This window comes from Chiloscyllium punctatum, chromosome 34, assembly GCF_047496795.1.
Source record: "Chiloscyllium punctatum isolate Juve2018m chromosome 34, sChiPun1.3, whole genome shotgun sequence".
Lineage (NCBI taxonomy): Eukaryota > Metazoa > Chordata > Chondrichthyes > Orectolobiformes > Hemiscylliidae > Chiloscyllium > Chiloscyllium punctatum.
In genome coordinates this window covers 64,674,651-64,690,901 of record NC_092772.1, presented here as the reverse complement: position 1 = coordinate 64,690,901, position 16,251 = coordinate 64,674,651, and the positions used below count along the sequence as shown (strand labels likewise).

The 16,251-nt window shown below is 45.2% G+C and overlaps 1 non-coding gene across 1 annotated transcript; it reads right to left on the bottom strand.

Annotated features, from left to right (window-relative positions):
• Positions 1-357: 357 nt before the first annotated feature.
• Positions 358-439, bottom strand: trnas-uga (transfer RNA serine (anticodon UGA)). Its single transcript has one exon. It is a non-coding gene; the product is annotated as a tRNA-Ser (tRNA).
• Positions 440-16,251: the final 15,812 nt, after the last annotated feature.

Below are 16,251 nucleotides of genomic sequence, written 5' to 3'. Positions count from 1 at the left end.
TATTGGCTTTGAGAGTCAGTTGTAAATTAGGTTGAGCTTTCTCAGCTTGACTTTCAATTGATTTTTAAAAAAATCATCATCTGCAGGTAATGTATTGCATTGCTTCTTGTTTTGCTTAATTCCAAACCCCCGCTCCCGAACATCCAAATTTCACGATAGTTCGACAAATGTTTTGAAACTGATTCATGTTGGAAGTTGGTGGCTTTTTGTGTCTCGACATATAATTTATTTTATTAGACGTCTTGAAATTACTTCGGATTCTTTACAGTTAAAAAATTTAGTTTCGATTGAATGCAAAGCTCAAGCTGCACGAAATCCAAATTCTGCAAAGGAATTAATAACTTTTGAAAAATTCAACGCTGTGAACAGGACTCGAACCTGTGCAGGAAGACCCCATTGGATTTCAAATCCAACGCCTTAACCACTCGGCCATCACAGCTCCGACCTAATTGCCAATTTTCATAGTAAAAGAACTGAATTAATGAAATACGTAATTTGAAGAACAAATTGTCAAGACCCAAAGATTTCGCCAAATCCTTTGCTGGGACTCAGACGAACGTTACCTTTGCAGATTGACAGGCTTTCATCGCAAACTAGATTCTGACACAGCTGAAGTTGTGGGAATGATTCTTCATCGAATTTTAGAGTCACGGATGTACACCACATGAAGAGAGGATCATTGTCTCACTGCGTCCGATCGACTTTGACTCAATTGCTCATCATCTGGTGCCAAAGTTGTTTTTTAACATTCATCAAAATATGGTATTAGAAATACTGATGCTAAGTCCATAAACACTAGCTATATTCGTAAAATCAAAATCGGAATTAGAAAGAATGCAGAACCAATTTACAGGAATGGATCCAGCAACTAATCCGTAAGTTCTGACATCAGGTAATGAACTTGTGAGTACATGAGAGGAAGATTGACCGAAGATTTGGAACTTGAAATCGTCTTGACGGAATTATTTGCAAGGTTTTTGCGGTTGTTCTAGAGTCAACAAGTCCTTGAACAATACAACACGGAAAGTGGCCCTTCTTTCCAACTTGCCCATGGTGGACAGTTGTCCTATATTAATAGGTCCAATTTGCCAACATTTGGCCCACATCCCTCTAAACCTTGTTACTCATATTTCCATCCAGATGCCATTAAATGTTACAGTTGTACCAGTCTCCAACAATTTCTCTGGCAGCTCATTCTGGACACGACTGAAAAAGTTGCCCCTGACGTCCCTTTTAAATCCTTACCCACTAATTTTAAAACGATATTTTGTAAATTTTGACTTACTCACCAGCAGGAAAACACCTTGACGAGTAAACCTATCCATGTCCCTCATGATTTAATAATTAGCAAGGATTTGACTTTATCATAATTGTCAGGAGGGAGATGTGTGGAGATTATTTATCGAAGGTTTGAAGTAGAAAGTCTGATGTGCAGATTTTTAGAATTGCATCTTGGAAAAGTTTTTACTGAGTCATTGAAGTCTAGTAGCAGTTGTAGAAGTCTGTTGTGAAAGCTGCAGAAGGATTTCAGGGCACGAGAGCGAAGCATTATTTCCAATGTATTGTGGCTCAGTTCGACCGCACGTGGACTACAGTATGAGGAATTATAATCCTCAATTTAGGAAAGATACTAATGCCATATGAGGAATACCACGAATGGTGATTAGCCTTGATATCATGTATGAACGCTAGTCCTGTGAATTGAAATTGGGCAAATCCGGTCTTTTTTTTAACAGTTTCAAAACAAGAGAGGCAATTTCGTTGAGAGTTGCAAAATATTTGAAGAGATAAACAGGGTGGTGCAATTAAATTTTGTTCCCTCATTGGTGAATCTAGAAGCAGGAGAGGACAATTTTAAAATGAAGCATTGTGATTTATGACCAGGATGAGAACTATTGATTTTTGTCTTAGCCTTGAGAAGTCTCGCTATTCAGCACTACAGTGAGCCTTGGATATTTGGTCTTTGAATGCATCACGATCAGCCTGACCCGCCGACACTTACTGCATCACTATAGACCTGACCCCTCACACTTACCCCCTTAATATCAGCGTGAACCCCTCAAACTTACTGCATCACTATCCATCTGGTGCCCTCACATTTACTGCGCCACTTTCACTTGGAGACCCTCATTTTGACTGGGTCATTATTAGTCTGATTGCCAAACACTTACTTTGTCCTATCAGTCACGCCCTTACACTTCCTATATTACTATTACCCTGACTCCTTACACTTACCGTGTCACTACAACACTGCTTCCTCAAACTTACTATGTCACTATCACCTTGACCCTCTCACATTTACTGCACCACCATCACACTGACCACCTCACACCTACTGCTTCACTATGAGCTTCAACACTCACACTGACAGCGTCACTAACAGCCTGACCCCTCATACTTACTGAGTTGGTATCTCTCTGATCCCCTCAGAATTACTGCATCACAATCACTCTGACCCCTCATACTTAATGCGTCACTATCCCTCTGGCACCCTCATACTTCCTGCATCACTCACACCCTGACACATGCGCACCTACTGCATCCCTATCAGCCAAACCCCACTCACTAATGGCGTCACTCTCCCTCTAACTTGCTCACACTTAATATATCCCCATCACCTTGACACTCTCTTACTTAGTGCATCAATATCAGCCTGACCCCCTCACACTTACTGCATCACTACGAGCCTAATCCCTTCAAATGTACTGTGTCACTATCAGACTGACCCACTCACACTTACAGCATCACTATCACCTTGACACACCAAACTTAGTGAGTCCAGATCATACTGAACCTTTCACTCTTCTTGCGTCACCTTCAGCCAGACCCTGCACACTCCTCATACTTGCTGCATTACTATAACTCTATCCCACCCACACCGTGTGTCACTATCACCCTGACAACTCATACTCACTGCACCACTACTTTCCTGACTCCATCACAATTAGTATATCATTATTAGCCTGACCTCTTACACTTACTGTGTCACTCTCAGCCTGTCCCCTCACATTTCCTGTGTTACTCTCAATCTGACACCCTCAATATGTCTGCGTCACTGTCACCCCGAACACGTCACACGTACTGCATGGGTGTCTACCTGAAACCTCACGCTTATTGCCTCACTATCATCCTGAGCGGCTCGCACTTACTGCATCACTAGCACACCAACACTCTTACCTTTACTGCGTCACTATCGGCCTGACACCTCACATGTACTGCATCACTATTAGCCTGACCCGCTCACACGTTTTGCGTCACTACTACCCTGACCCCCTCACAATTGCTGTGTCGCCATTAGCCTGAGCCCCTCACTATCACGCTGATCAAGCTCACAATTACAGCATCACTATCAACCTGACCCCCTCACACTTTCTCTGTCATTATCACCCTGACCCTTTCACACGTAATGCATGACTGTCACACTGAGACACTCACATTTTCTGCGTCGTTATCAGTCGGACCCGCCAGCACACAGCATCACTATCAACCTGGCCCCTCACACTTGCATGCCTCAATATCAGTGTGAACCCCTCACACTTACTGCATCACTCTCCATCTGCCATCCTCACACTTATTGCACCAGTTTCACCTTGACATCCTCATTTTTACTGCATCACTATCAGCCTGACAGCCACACACATATTGCGTCACTATCAGTGATGCCCTCACACTTCCTATGTTAATATCACGCTCACTCCTAAAACCTACTGCATCACTATCAGCCTGACTCCATCACACTTTTTGTGTCAGTACCAGACTCACGCCTCACGCTTATCATGTTGCTAAAACTCTGCCCCATCACACTGACTGCGTCAATATCACCCTGACCCACTCACACTTTTTGTATCAGTTTCAGTCTGACGCCTCGCATTTACTGTATAACTAAAACTCTCCCCCTCACACTGACTGTGTAACTCTCAGCCTGACCCCTTCATACTTACTGCGTCAATATCAGTCTGACCCCTCAGACTTACTGCGTCACTATCACCCTGACCCACTCACACAGTCTTTGCCAATTTCACCTTGACGGCCTTATTTTTATTGCGGCCCCATCAGCCTAACAGCCACACATTATTGCGTCACTTTCAGTCACGCCCTCACACTTCCCATGTTATTATCACCCTGAATCCTTACACTTATTGTGTCATTATCAGGCTGACCCCTCACACTTACTGTGTCACTATCAGCCTGACTCCATCACATTTATTGTGTCAGTATCAGACTGACGCCTCACACTTATCTTGTCACTAAAACACTGCCCCATCACATTGACTGTGTCACTATCAGCCTGACCCCCTCACACTTACTGCTTCACAATCGCAATGCCCCTCTCTCACTTACGACGTCATTTAAACCCTGACACCCCACACTTGCTGTGGCACTATCACACTGAGGGCCGTACACTTAGTGTCACTGTCATCCTGACCCCTTCCACTTACTGCATCATTATCACACTGGTACCTCACACCCACTGTGTCACTATCATCCTGACCCCTTACACTTACTGCGTCACTATCACACTGGTATCTCACACCCACTGTGTCACTATCATCCTGAGCCACTTACACCTATTACGTCACTATCACTTTGACCCCAACACACTAACTGCATCAATATCAGCCTGACCATTTCACAAATACTGCGCCACTACCAGGTTGACTCCCTCACATATGCTACGTCACTATCAGGCTTACCCACTCATGCTTACTGCGTCACTATCACCCTGACTCCCCACTCTTACTGCGTCAAGGTCATTGTGCCCCCATACACTTACAGCGTAACTATCATTCTGACAACGTCACACTTACTGCGTCAAGATCAGCCTGGTCCCTCAAACTTAATGTGTCACTATCAGCTTCAACACTCACATTTACTGCGTCACTTCTAGCACTACCCCTGCACACTTACTACATCCCTAACCGCCTTACCCCCTCACATTTACTTCATCACTATCAGCCTGAGACACTCACACTTACAGCTTTACGACAACCTGGCCCTGAGAGTGCATCTACATCACTGTGACCCTGACCCCTTACCCATACTGAGTCAATATAAGCCTGGCCCCCAAATGTTCTGCATCACTATCGCACTGACATCTCACACTCACTGCGTCACTATCACCTGCCCCCTCACAATTACTGCATCACTACAACCTGAGCCCCTGAAAGCATCTGCGTAACTGTCACCCTGACCCCATCACACTTGCCATGTCACCATCACAATGACACATTCAACAGTCTGCTTCACTGTCATCCTGACACCTCACACTCACTGGATAACTACCATCCTCCCCCTCATACTGACCTGTCACTATCATCCAAAGCTGCTCACACTTATTGTGTTCCTATCACTCTGGTCCCAACACACTTACTGCATCACTATCAGCCTGACACTCGCACACTTCCCGCATCACTATCAGCCTGACACCTCACAATTTCACCGTGTCTTTCAGTCTGACTCCTCACATTTCCTGCATCACTATCACCCTGTCACTGAACATTTACTGGCCAGTATTAGCCTGACGCCCTCAACATACTGCATCAATATCAGCCTGAACACTCACCCTTACTCTGTCACCATCACGCTGACCCCCTCACACTCATTGCATCACTATCACCCTGTACCCTCTCACTTCCTGCATTAGGATCACTCTGACTCACTGACACTTGTTGCATCACTATGAGCCTGACCTCTCACACATACTGTGACACTATCAGCCTGACCCCCTCACACTTACTGCTTCACTATCAGACTGACCCCTCACACTTACCGCATCACTAACAGCCTGACACCTCACACTTTCTGCGTCACTATTCCCCTAGCACTTCACTTTTATTGGCCACTATCTGCCTGACGCTCTCAACTTACTGTGTCACTACCAGCCTGAACGCACACACTTACTCCCTCACTATCAACCTTACTGTCTCACACGCACTGCGTCAGTCTCTGCCTGACCCCATCACACTTACTACGTCACTTTCACCCTGTCCCCTCCCACTTTATGCGTCAGGATCAACATGACACAGTAACACTTACTGCATCACTATCAGCCTGATCTCCTTCCAATTACTGCGTCACTATCAGCCTGACCACTCACTCTTACTGCGTCACTGTCACACGGACCCCTCACACGAAGTGCGTCACTATTGGTCTGATCCCTCAGACTTACTGCATCACTTTCACTCTGACCCCCCTCTCTGCGTAACTATCGCCCTGATCCACTCACACAATCTGCGACATTATCACGCTGACACCTCACCCTCATTGTGTCACTATCATCCTCACTCCATCAGTCACTGTCAGCCTGATCCCGTGTAATGGAAAATTATCATTTTTTGTGAAATCTATGAAAGCATGGTTGAAACAAAAAAGTATGGACCTAACTTTGCAAAAAGACAGAAAAAATGTAAAGTTCAACCTAATTTTCAGCTGACTCTCAAGGCCAATAATCTATTATATCAGCAGTCAATGAATTAGAAAAAAAACAACCCCATGTGTGGAAAGGAACTCGACTGATCCAGGTTCCTGCCTTGAGGTGTGATAAGGCAAGGCAATATATAGTATAAAGGGAATATGTGAAAACCGTCAGGCTCCATTTTATGAGGCGTCTTGCAAATGTGTCGGGTCCATTCTACAAATGTCAAAAATAAACTTTTTCTTTGTTCTTGGTAGCATTTGCATCGAGTCGATTGAAATTCCACGGCAGTAAACTCGGGGGCTCGTCTGGGACCCTGCGACTGGGTAATATTTTGAAGATTCCCAGGAGGTATACGCGCCACTGCCTTGAAGGTCTTTCACTTCATCTTGAGCGCTGAATTGGCCACTTTGAGTGAGAGGACTGGGGATAAGTGGATCGCTCCAGAGTCGCGTTCCGAATTGAATCGGGTCAGGGTAAGAGTTGTTGCTAAAGTAATCCGACATAGAGACTTGTTCGAAGAGAGTAGACGAACCAGGAAGAGGGACCAGTGAACTCTCGCGCAGTATTCGAGTAAAACTCAAGGGAAAGGATTGCCGTCTCTCGAGAGTTGAAGTGACAGCAAGACTAACGGTGGTTTGAGACTTGGAGTCAACATGGGCAGCGTTGGAGTCGCCAAAGCCGTACCGGTTACTTGGGTTCTTGGTTTGTGAAAACCAAGGCAATGAGGCGGTAGTGCCCAATGAGGGGGGACCTCCGGAGGTAAAAGCAAGTTATATTGGCAAAGAGAAGATTATGATATCCTGAGAGAAGAGAGAGAGAGAGAGAGATTGACAGACAGAGAGACAGCTGCTCGTTGGATGCTGCCTGAACTGCTGTGCTCTTCCAGCACCACTAATCCAGTATTTGGTTTTCAGCATCTGCAGTCATTGTTTTTACCCAGACAGAGAGACAGATAGAGAGAGATGAACACTTTTCCAATATCGATGAAAATCGGCTCCAGCAAGAGCGAACAAAAAGAGGGTCGACAGACAACTCAGAATGGTCAAGAAAAAATACAATATATGCTAAATAATTATGGCCCAGTTTCTGTAAGGCAGTTAAAAATGTAAATCAAGGAATGTGTTTTTTTTGGAGGAACGAAGTTTTAGTAATATTCAGTTGCAAATGCTGAGGTCACCGTTGGAGGAGAGAGAGAAAGAGAAACGGAAGGGTAAAATAGAACCTGTGAATTGGAGTGCTTATCACATGTTGAAGGCTGAGCCTGATCTCAGGGAAAGAAAATCTCGAAATAAAGATAGATCAAGTACACGTACAAACACCAGCACACATGCACACACACACGGAAAACAACCTAATGAAGCTGGAAAGTGTCTTAAGACTGGATCAGATCCTGACCTTAATGGGTGCCCTCGAAGAGCTACAGCCCCCCTACGAGATCCACTTCACGAAGATTCCAAGTCAACGGTCGCCGCCTCAGGGTCTGCTGATTCACCAATAGCATGTCGTACCCACAATCAATTGAAGCAAGAATCCCGAAAGAAGTCGAGACAATGTCCCAGTACCTTTAGCGCCTCACGAAAGTCGATTACGTCTATTGTGGCCTGATACCACCCAAGGACATAACGACAGCAGAGATCACACCGTATGAGGCACACCTGAGGAGCAGCTTCATCAATGGAATCAAGTACGAAACAACAAAATAGGTAATAATATACGTCTATTAACTGGGACACGGGAAAGTTGAATTTGATAGAGCAATACGTGATACATGCTGAAAAACTACTGGCTCAAGTGAACCATAACCGGAAATTAAAGATGGAACAGCAATCACATGAACCTCAGCTTATTATGATGCAAATGGTCGTTCAGCCATTGGAGGGAGGGACTGCGGGAAAAGAGAGAGGCACAGGTGGAGTTCACAAAAGAGGAAGGGATCGTGGAATTGCGCTTGCAGAGATAGATCTGGCTGGTGCTTTGTTTGCGGAGCAATGGACCACTGGTCAAGACAGTGCCCGCACAGACAGCCTCAATCGGTCCTGGAGGCTGGACAGCATGGTGACTGACAGGGGACGACTGAGGTTGAGGTGGGAAGGCCACAAGGTACGGGTTAACCTCTTTCCTTTATACTTGGCAACGAAGAATACCTAATGCTAATCACTTCTACTAACCTAACGGGCACTGAGATGTATCCCAACTCTATATTGAACATTGAGATTGCGACTTGTGGACAATATGTTCAATATAACAATGATGCGTATTTGTCGATGCCTACCTCTATGTTATACGTGGAATGTTGACCAGTTACCTTTTTGGTAGATACATGGCCAGCATATTCACTCCTCAAATCAAGACAGTTCAGAGAGTTGACGCCAATAAAGATGAGTGGAATGTTCCTGAACTCAATGGAGGCATCAGGCGTCGTGATATGAGAGAGTTTTACCGCACCCATATTGTGTGAAATCAGTAATGTGTATCCATTCTAATTCTCAATTTTGTTAGCGGAATTCTGTCCTTTACATTTGATGGCTTAGGATCTCATTATGAGACTGGGGTTGTATTTGCTCAGTACTCCGACGGGCTTGCAGGTAATTCAAAGAGAAGATTCACAAGTGTAAACTGTAAAATACAACCCACCACCCCTGGTGTATGTCTATGAGTGGCTATTAAGCCAGAGAGCAATGAGTTCAGTGAGCAATTCACTCGCCCTGGAAGCAGGTAACCATGATAATCCTATTAACACCGATTTTTTTGCGGGAATATGCTGCACTGCACAGCACACATACACCATGATATCCCTGAGGAACCATAAGAGAAGTATTTGTTCAGGAGATTGGTTAAACCTGGTCAGTTGTTATTGTGCGAATTTTATTGAAGGGATGACAGATGTGCAGTCAGTGTGAACTTATGTAAAGTACCTGCGACGGCAAGTAAGCTCTATATTTTTGATGTGGAAGGTTATGCTCCTCGCGTGTCACTGGCGAAGATGTCTAGTGACTGGTGGCAGGATTTGGGGCCATGGGGATTAAAGGCATAAAGAACAAAATGTTGAGTGTTCTGGGACGATGTGGGTATGTGGTTCAATGCAGATGTGTCGACATATATGAAGAAATTATTTTGTCTAACTCAGGCAATAGAACAGTCGAGGTAACCCCCTCTAGCCCTGAAGAGCCTAGAAGGCTGGCCTGGCGTTTCCCTAAGATAAACTTCTCAGACCCAAGATTAATAACGTTCCTACTGAATTATGGGTAAAAGGCAAACATGATGTGGGTCATATACGAGGTTGTGAACCAATACGAGTAACCCTGAAGTCGGAATATCGTCCTGGCAGGGCACAATACCCGTTAAAACCCGAGGCCATGGATGTAGTTACTCCAGTCTTTCAATCCTTCCCAAAGGCTAGAGAGATAATCCCCTGTGTAAACTCACCGGTGAGAACTCCCATTTTTCTGATCAAAAAGGCAAAAATTCCAAGTGAACCGGAGGAATGGAGGTTTGTTCAAGACCTGCAGGCAGTCAATAACAGTGTTGTCCCGCGCGCATCAAATATTCCCAAACCCTATACTGTATTAGCTCAATTTCCACCGGACAGTAAGTGGTTCCCTTCTGTGGATTTACCAAATACATTCTTTAGTGCAATGGTGCATCCAGATAGTCAATTGTGGTTCGCTTTTTCATTCAAAGACAAATCTTATGAGTTCACACAACTTTGTTAATGTTACTGTTAGTCACCCACCATATATAATGAGGTTCTACGCAGGAGTCTGGAGACTCTTGTTTTAACCGCTTGGTCTGCTATTCTGCAATCTGTAGACGATTGTTAATAGTAGCACCGAAAGAGGAACAATGTGAGAAGGATTCCCTTGCATTGCACGAGGGAAGGGCAGAAAGCCAGTCTCGCAAAGCTTCGATTTATGCAACAACAGGTGAAGTTCTCCAGTCACTTAATATCTGAACAAAGGAAGACCATTCGTCAAGACAGAGTGCAAGTAATTCAGCAAATTCCAAGTCCTCACATGAGGAAACAATTGCTATCCTTTTTGGGCATACGCTCCTACTGAAGAACGTTTATCCCACATTACACAAATCTTGAGGCGCTCTGAAGTGACATGGCCCATGGAAAAGGTTAGCAGAACCAAGGTCCGTTGCAATGGATCCCAGCGGCCGAGTTGAATTGAAAAAGACGTTTCAAAGTACACCTACACTGGGGATTCCGAATCCAAACAAGCCTTCTGTCAAATGGTAGATGAAAAACATGGCTGCATGACATCTGTGTTATTGCAGGATCATGGGGGAAAATTCAGGCTGGCAACTTATTTTTCGGCTAAGCCAGACCTCGTAGCGGCAGGATTGCGTAAATGCCCGCGAGCTGTGGTTGCTATATAATCGGCTATGGCGACTTAACCAAACTGATCACACATGCAGGATCCTTACTGCTTTCCGAGCAAAACAAAGCACATAGTCGGCAGCACGTTGACTCAGATACAATACTGTGTTCTTGGAGAAGCCTAACATTGCAATAAAACGATGCAACGTCCTTAATGCTGCTAGTCCTCTCACTAGAGAAGGAGACGGAGACCCACATGATTGTATTGCTGTAATTAATGAAATGCGCTACCTAGACAAGACTTACAGAATTCATCACTTGAGAATACAAATATGGTGTTTATTTTTGTGGATGGGTCAACATTCAGGAGCAAGGAGATAGGCCAGAATTGTATTGGGGATGCTGTAGTAACTACCCATGAGGTATTCAAAGCGGGATCACTCCCTTCTCAATTGTCAGCTCAAGCATAGGAGCTGGTTGCATTGACTGAGTCATGTAAATTTGCTTAGGGAATGACAGCGAATACTTAAACGATAGCAGATACGCATTCGGAGTTCCACATGATGTTAGAACCTTATGGAAATACAGGGAGTCCTTGACCTTCACCGGAAAGCCCATCACACACCGTGATCAGATTTCTGACCTCTTGGAAGCGGTCCTATTGCCTAAATCAATCGCTGTGTGTAAATGTTAAGCCCACACGAAAAATAACGATTCCGTTTCTCAAGGAAATGCAAGGACAGACTCGGCGGCAAGGACGGCAGCCCAGTAGCCGGTAAATGATCAGTTTGACATGGGAATGACAAAAATCCTTACCTCAACAGCAGACGTACGGGAGTCACAGTCGAAGTCCAGGCTTGAAGACACGTTTGAGTGGGAAAAAGCAGAGTTCAGTTTGAGGTAAGTGGTATGGTGTGGCCCCAATGTTAAACCTTTTCTACCAGGATCATTATTTCCATCCTATACCAAACTGACACAAAGTAAGGAACATGTGTCAAAAGAGGGGAGATATGACAGCATTTCAGCACAGTGGTACACTGAGGGATTTATTCATTACTTCCAGAAATAATGTGACTGATGTGTTATTTCTAACAATAATGTGGGGAGGGGAATACAGATATGTCATGTAGCACTTACACCCCCAAAAACAATTTGAACATTTTCAACTGGATTTTACCGAACTAACACCCTGCGAAGGAAAAAGGTATTGTCTGGTAATAGGTGATATGTTTTCCAAATGGTTGCAAGCGTTCCCCACGGCAAAACAGAATGCCAGTGCCATAACCAAAGCTTTCCTAACTGAAATAATTCCGAGATGGAGCATCCCTGAGAGGCTTAGTAGTCCCAAGGTTTGTGAAGGTTTATAGCTCCGGTTGAGGTTTAGGGTGTAGGTTTGCTCGCTGAGCTGTAGGTTTGATATCCAGACGTTTCATTACCTGGATAGGTAACATCATCAGTGGCGACCTCCAAGTGAAGTGAAGTGAAGATGTTGTCTCCAGCTTTCTATTTATATGTTTGTTATGGTTTGGGGTTCCTGGGGTTTGTGGTGATATCATTTCCTATTCGTTTTCTGAGGGGTTGACAGATGGTAAATCGATCTATGTGTTTGTTTATGGCGCTGTGATTGGAGTGCGAGGCCTCTCGGAATTCTCCGGTGTGTCTGCATATACAGCAAACCGACAAACACTGACCAAATACTTAACTACACCAGCAACCATCCCAACTCGTATAAAGGAAGCTGTATCAGAACACTATTCCAACGAACCACCACACATTTCAGCATAGACGAACTTCGGAAAACAGAGGAGAACCGCCTATAAATCGTATTTAAGAAGAACGGATACTTTAAAAATACAGTCCACAGATTCCTCAGGAACAAACTACGACAAGTAGACTTAACACAGCCAGAAACCCTATAGACCTTTCCATACATCAATGAAGTCTCAGAAGAAGCAGCCAGACTATTAAGACCCCTCGGAATCCCACCAACAGTCTCAAACAAAACTAACAAATTTAAAAGACCCAGTACAACCCATGGACAAAACCAACGTCTTCTACAAAATTCCATGCAAGGACTGCCACAAACACTACGTAGGACAGACAGGAAGAAAGGTAGCCACCAGGATACAGAACACCAGTTGGCCACAAAAAGACACGACCCTCTCTCCCTCGTAGCCCTTCACACGGATGAAATTTAAACACCATTTTGACTTGGACAACACATCTATCCTGGGACAGGCTAAGCAAAGACATGTCAGATAATTCCTTGAGGCCTAGCACTCCAACCACAACGCCATAAAAAAAGAAATGTATCTCGATAGCATCTATCAACCCCTCAGAAAACGAACAGGAAATGGCATCACCACAAACCCCAGGAACCCCATCCTGGACAAACATATAACTAGAAAGCAGGAGACAACAGCTTCTCTTCACTTGGCGTTCGTCACTGATGATGTTACCTAGAACATAGAACATAGAAAAATACAGGGCAGGACAGGCCCTTTGGCACTCGATGTTGCTCCGATCCAAGCCCACGTAACCTACACTCGCCCACTAACCTCCATATGCCAGGTACTGAAACGTCTAGATGTCAAACCTACAGCTCAGCGAGCAACCCTACACTCTAGGTTTAGTAGTGACAGTGGGACACCATTTGTCCATAATACCCTACAGCAGATTAGTGAGTATTTGGAATAAACATGGGCTAACACTGTGCCTACCACCAGACGAGCGGTAGGGCAGCGGAAAGAGAAAATTTTACCTTAAAAAATATATTGAGAAAATGCTGTGTAGTACGAGGGATGACATGGACAAAGGCACTTCCAATTGTGCTAATGTGTATGAGATCTAGGAGGAGAGGGAGAGCTAACCTTAGCCCGTTTGAAATTATTGTTTTGTAGGCCGCCAAACACAGGAATTTTCCCGAGACGTAAGGGAAGCCACTGTGAGGATGAGATGTTGTGTTACTGCATGAAACTCTCTACATTTCGGTCCGAAATACAGAATCAACTGAAGACAGCACTACCCCAATCAGCAGAAGGGAAGATGTACGATCTATAAACTGGAGCCCGAATAGTGGCGAAACACTTCAGGAGGGAAAACAGAAAGGCGAAGAGGTGGCTGGGACCGTTTCAAGTACGTTTTACAGCACAGATAGCTGTTAAGGTCGCCGGAACAGCGACGTGGATACACGCCCGCCATTACAAACTTGCAGCTCGGACTGAGGAGACATCGCACAACGCCAAAACCAATTTAGAGCAAGTATTTATTCGAAGTCATAAGCAAAAGTGGGGCTGTCCCAGTTCACACTGTCAGCAAGCGCCCTGGTCGGACTATTCATCAGGGCAGGGGCGTCTGGGATGCAGCAGCTGAAGGTCATCTAAACTGATAGGACGAAGTGGATCTTTACATGCGACCCATAGCCGTTCAGTAACAAGGACGACTATAAATTGGATAATTCAGATTTATGCAGGGATCCATGCCGCGCCAGTGACTGGCATTTAGTAGTAGCCACCACGGCAAAAGGGGCACCTGACATGGGAAATAGATATTCTATGATCAAAGTACGACTGAGAAGAGCAATGAGGGAGTCTCGTGGTGTGGAATAGATAGATCCTTCTCCGACATCGTTAGACAGGTGAATGTAGTGGTGCAACCGCCGCACCCCCGCCCTCCGAGATGCAGTGCAGAATGTACTACAGACGATAGGAGCAGTGGGACATGGCAACCAATCAAACCAGACCATGGACCTAACCCCAACTGGGCAAAGGTCATTAATGACACACCCGAACCCGAAGGGAGACGGCCCTGGCGAGAGAGTGAAATTAAAGCATGAGGGGAATTTGCCTGGTGGGTATAAATGGCGTAAGTGCGACGCCAGTAGGTTGGGAACTGCGAAGGGCCATTGCTAGATGTGAAGGGAATAGAGCATGTGCTTTGGTCATAAGACAAAACGAGAGATTAGACGTTGGCTACACTTGTTGGATATGTTTGCACACAGCCCAAAGGTAGACTGCCCAGGTAATTACTGAGAGCCTGGCGAGAAATGCCAGCTGTCTGCTTCCACGGGAGGCGACTAGCCTGACCATGATAGTGGGGGGCAATTTGGGCAAATCTCGTGTCACCACCCGAACTCCAGGCTAACTACAGCCCCAAGCCTGACACGCTACCATCCACAGCCTTCCACATAGTGGATTGCAGGGAAGAAACGTGTATTTGCACCAATCGGGGGAGACTCCTTTTGGGTATCTCCCAGTGTACATTGATGCTGTACTTGAACAATGACTCTTGTACAGCAACATACACAAATGATACGACCATAAACCTTGCTTGTTCCTTTATCAATGTTCAGACCATGAGCGGCATGGTGGCACAGTGGTTAGCATTGCTGCCTCACAGCGCCAGAGACCCCGGTTTAATTCCCGCCTCAGGCGACTGACAGTGTGTGGTTTGCACATTCTCCCTGTGTCTGCGTGAGTTTCCTCCCACAGTCACCAGATGTGCAGATAGGGTGAATGGGCCATGCTAAATTGCCTGTAGTGTTAGGTGTTAGGTAAATGTATGGGTGGGTTGTGCTTCGGCTGGTGTGTGTGGACTTGTTGGGCGGAAAAGCCTGTTTCCACACTGTAAGTGATCTAATCTAATCAGGATGGCAGGTATAATATGGGCAGGTGGCGAGAAAGGTTACCACCACTCCCCCGGGGAGAAAGGGGTGCTGCAACACCGCGATACTGTCCACCAACACAACAGTGTTCACCCTAAAAGGCAACAATTGCCGAACTCGAGGGGGCATCCCTCTGCCTTGGAATGGGTACACACTCGCAGAACATCCTCGCATATGGTTTATTTGCAAATGAGACGGAGGAAGGCCTAGCACTCATTAACACTGAGTTAATGGCGGTTAGGAAGCAGTGACACAAAATCGATTAGTACTAAACATCCTGACGGCCGAGAGAGGGGAGTCTGCAAAATGTTAGGTACCTCGTGCTTTATTAATGTTCCTGATGAGTCCCAAAATATTACTGGTTTAATAAATGGTATGAAGGCAGCTAAATGACTGCCTCCACGAGCAGATGACTTCTCCTCCCGATGGCTCACGTCCCTTATGGAGGATGGGGGTAATGGACCCTTATCGTTCTACTCGTTGTAGGACTGGTCTTACTCATACTGCTTTGAATAAGACCCTAGTTGTGTACCTGCCTACAGCACTTGCGTATGAATGCAGTAGGATACGAAATGATAAACTATCAGTGGCCCCAAAGAAGGAAGATCTGATTGCTTGTCCGCACCATACAGCGATGTTGACGAATGGGACGTGTGAAGATGGGCTGTGTATCGGGCAAACCAGGGAAATGGAAAAAACCACCACAAAGCTTTGTTAGAGTTAGGTGGTGTCTGAGGAAATGCCTGATGTTCATAAATTATTTTTGATATATAGCTATCTGGCTTTTTTTTTTGGTTGTTGTCCTTGTTGTAAAATGACAAAAATTTGGAAAATGTAATGGAAAAT